This window comes from Equus quagga, unplaced genomic scaffold, assembly GCF_021613505.1.
Source record: "Equus quagga isolate Etosha38 unplaced genomic scaffold, UCLA_HA_Equagga_1.0 159265_RagTag, whole genome shotgun sequence".
In the NCBI taxonomy this organism is placed as follows: Eukaryota; Metazoa; Chordata; class Mammalia; order Perissodactyla; family Equidae; genus Equus; species Equus quagga.
In genome coordinates, this window is record NW_025797085.1 from 1 (window position 1) to 4153 (window position 4153).

Sequence of the window (4153 nt, forward strand, 5' to 3'; positions counted from 1 at the left end):
GTCTCGGCTTTCCTGCTGCTGCAGAAAAGCCACTGACTCCTTTTGGACCCCAAACCCACCAACCCTAATTGACCAACTTTAAGATAAAAGCTAAAACTGTCCACGATGGGCTGTTATAGCCTCAACACGAGTTGTGCTGAATGGAAAGCAGGCCAAGCTCGATGAACAGGTCTTGGACTCTGGAACTGTTGCAGATTTGGGACGCCCCTCTGTGGGCTCCAAATCTGTTAAAGTATCTTGAGTGCTGCCCTGCACCGTCTGGGTCTTTTGCAGATGCCCGCGATGAAGGGCTTGATATCGGATGGGAACAAGTGAGATGGAGCCGCTCATGGGCACTGCATTTCTGAGGTGGGTGATTGCACTCCTAACTTGGGATGCCTGTGCAAGTTGTACATGAGAGGAGGGCCAATCATGGGGAATGGGATCCACCATGTACTTCAGCCAGATCCCACTTAGACCCCCTCAGGACGTTCCTCTGCCTTTGAGTAGGCGGGTTAGTCACAGTTTGCAACAAGGACTGACTGCCTGACTTTTCCCCTCACCTTTCTCCTGGTGCATGCGCCAGGCAGTGTGAGTGTTAACGGAGCTGTCCCCAGAAAGGCCTTGCCCTCTTCTCTACCCCTCACTGGATAAGCGATCAGGATGAAAAGGGTTATGTAAATCTATTTTGAAAGTTGCTGACATGTCGGGATTTCATCCTGACCACATCCTGAACATGACATGTCTTTCAGGCTCACTTGTATGAGGATGTTTGTCTGTGAAAATGCCTTTGCCCCTCTTGCATACAATCCTTTCAGGTAAAAGGGTCTGGGGGAGAAGAGGGGATTATGGAAGCAATGTAAAGTTTGATCACTGAATGGGACACACTGATTTTGGAATGATGAAGGAAAAACATAACCAGACACCGGGGGATATGTGGTACAGGGGAGAGCTTTTTGATCTTGGTTTTCCAGAACTGCTCCTGGAAGCTTTACCCTCTTCCTGAAGGAAAACTCACCATGCTGCCTTTGCAAGCTGCTGCAAGTGATGGAATCCAAACGACTGCTGAGCCTGGGAGCACACCTGACAGCACTGACTATGACACACCCTGGGGTGGGCCCAGCTCTGGCACTTTCCGCTCAGAACAGCTGCACCACACGTCATCGACACTGGTCATGGACGCTTTTGTTTGGAACAAAATGCCTTCAACACACTCTCTGGCCCCCAGGGGACTCCCTTGTAGTCCTCTAGCTAGGAGATGGGTCTCTAGTCTCCTGACACTGCTGTGCACTTCCCTCGAATGGGTCTGACTCACTGGCCAAGTGGCAGGAGCATAGAGAGAGAATATGGAAATTAATTTAAAAAAACCTGAACTATATTGAATTGGAGTCAGGAAGGCCTGTAGGGGGAGATCTTATGCCCTATGATATGTCCTCCATGACACCAAAAAGGAAGAGGGGGATGCCTGCATCTTGGACAGGCAGTAAAACTACTTTACCACTGAAGGAAGATTTCTCTACTCATGCAGCAACAGCCCAGCCAATGAGAAGATATGCCACTCTGAACTGTAACTTCCCCCCAAAGGACCTTCCTCCAGAACAGCCCTTCCATACTCCCCCTTTTTCTCTACAAAAGCACCTCCCCTCCTTTCTTTTCTGAATTTGCCTGTGGTTTTCCATAGCATGCACATCCCAAATTGCAATTATTTTGGCCATTCTTGAATAAACTCATTTTGAGATAAAATAACAGGCAAATTGACTTTTTAAGTTGACAAGAGAAATAACAGAAGGGATTCCTCTCACACTTTTGGTTCCCTCTGGCTTCTTTCAAGTTTTCTTCCTCTTTGATTTTCTGCAGTTTGAATATATGTCTGGCTGCAGATTTTTTGTTTGTTTTGTATCCTACTTGGTGTTCTCTGAGCTTCCTGAATCTGTGGTTTGATGTCGTGAATTTGGGGATGTTCTCAGCCATTATCACCTCAAATATTTCTTCTGTTCCTGTCTCTCTTTCTTCCCCTTCTGGAATTCCACTACTGAATGTTTCACCTTTTGCACTTGTCCCACATTTCTTTTTCTGTCTTTGTTCTCTTTACATTTCAGTTTTGGAAGTTTCTGTCGATGAATCTTCAAGCTCGCTCATTCTGTCCTCTGCTGGGTCCAGTCTATTGATGAGCCCATCAAAGGCATTCTTCATTTCTGTTACAGTGTCTTTTTTAATATTTTTTATTGAGGTAAAATAAATATAAAATTTACCATCGTAACCAGTTTTAAATGCACAGTTCAGTGGTATTAAGCACATTCTTATTGTTGTGCAATCATCGCCATCATCCATCTCCAGGATTCTTTTCATCTTGCAATACCCAAGAAACTCTATACCCCTTAAACAATAACTCCACATTCCACCTTTTCCCAAACCCTGGCACCTATCATTCTACTTTCTGTCTCTATGACTTTGACTACTCCAAGTACCTCATGTAAGTGGAATCATACAGCATTTTCCTTTTCATGTCTCGCTTATTTTACTTAGCACAGTGTCCTCACGGCTCATCTGTGTTGTAGCATGTTGACCTAAAACAAACAGCCAGTTATTTTACCAGCAAAATGGGTTCATTCGGGAACAACAAAGAACTGCAATCAGTGACATGTGGTCCGTGGCAAACCACAGGCATCTCCAGAGAAACAAAGGAGGAAAACATTCTCTTATGAAGCTGGGTGGGGCTGTTATGTACAAAGAGTCCATTGGAGGAACTTGGAAGCTTGAAGTCTAGTGAGTTTTCATTGATGAGTTATGGCCGTCTCTCATTGGCTGAACTGTTGCTGGACAAGGAGGAATTTCTTCCTCCCTTCCTTCTGCTGGGGTGGTAAAGTATATCACTTCCTGTGGGAGATGCAAGGTATGTCTCTTCCTGTTGGGCTCTGTAGGGTGCATTGAGAAGCTTGTGCATGAGAGATCTCTCTTCTGGCCTCCTGACTCCATTTAAAATAAGGTTTCTGTATATTAATTGTCAGCAGAATATGTCAGAATTTCCTTCCTTTTTAAGGCTGAATAATATTCCATTGTACGTTTGTACCACATTTTGCTTATTCAGTCACCTGTTGATAGATGCTTGGATTGCTCCCATTCTTTTAGTGTCCTGACTCTCAATTTCAACATTGGGGGGGTGATTCCCACACATACAACAAGATATTCTCAGACACGAGAAGAGTGTCCAATGTGGACGAAAATAATCCATAACCAATCTATAAATGAAAATTTGGGAGAGTTTATTCTGAGCTAGAATGTGAGGACCATGGCCCAGGAGAGTCCTTCCACAAAGGAGCGGAGCACTCCAAAGAAGTGGGGGTATACAGAGTGGTTATATACCCTCAAAGAGGATGTTTCACATATGATTGAAATGTCCCTCTTACGATAGTCACAAGATTGCCCTGTCGGCACAGCCCTTGATAGACCCAGCAGGTAGAGGGTCTGCTATCTTGGCAGGCGCAGCAGGAAGCAAGTCTGTTGTCTCGAGCTGGGTGGTCACAGGTGAGCGCAGCAATCAGTTCCTAGCCTAAGGAAAGATGCTTAATCTTTAAGGAAATGCCAACGTTGGGAGGGGGAGGGAAGTTGCACCTTTATCTCAAGGGCCTTTGTTCTTGCCATAGGGAATGTCTAAAGCAGATATACACTGCATGCTCAACAGCCACAGTCAGGCCCTTTTGGAAAAACAAGGTCAGGCTGAATTAGGTTTACACCAAATGGCTTCCTCATATACTCCAATATATCCTATTGCTTGCCAATTCTATTTGCCACCAAGAATTCAACTCAATTCTGACACTATCTACCTGGAGACAGCACCAGATTCCGGAGGTAAAGGGTTCAGTCCTACAAGACTGCCCCACCCCCGACTTCAGATGCCGGTTGTAAACCCAGGTTGTTACCCGTGCTTCTCGTTGAACGGCTATAGGTTGGAGGTTCCAATGACCCCCTCCAACTCAGGGTGCCAATTGCGAATGCAGGTTATTATATACTTCTGACCAACTGGCTAAAAATCAGAGGTTCCCACGACACCCTCCTCAGGTTAAATTAATTTGCTAGAGCAGCTCACAGAACTCAGAGAAACGTTACTTACTAGATCACTGGATTATTGTGAAAGGATATAACTCAGGCACAGACAGATGTAGAGCTGCATAGG

General features: G+C 45.2%; 1 long non-coding RNA gene across 1 annotated transcript; it reads left to right on the forward strand.

Annotated features, from left to right (window-relative positions):
* The first annotated feature begins 6 nt into the window (after nt 1-6).
* Nucleotides 7-3557, forward strand: LOC124233184 (uncharacterized). Its single transcript, XR_006886993.1, has 3 exons — nt 7-348; nt 732-797; nt 954-3557. It is a non-coding gene; the product is annotated as an uncharacterized LOC124233184 (long non-coding RNA).
* The last annotated feature ends 596 nt before the right edge of the window (nt 3558-4153 follow it).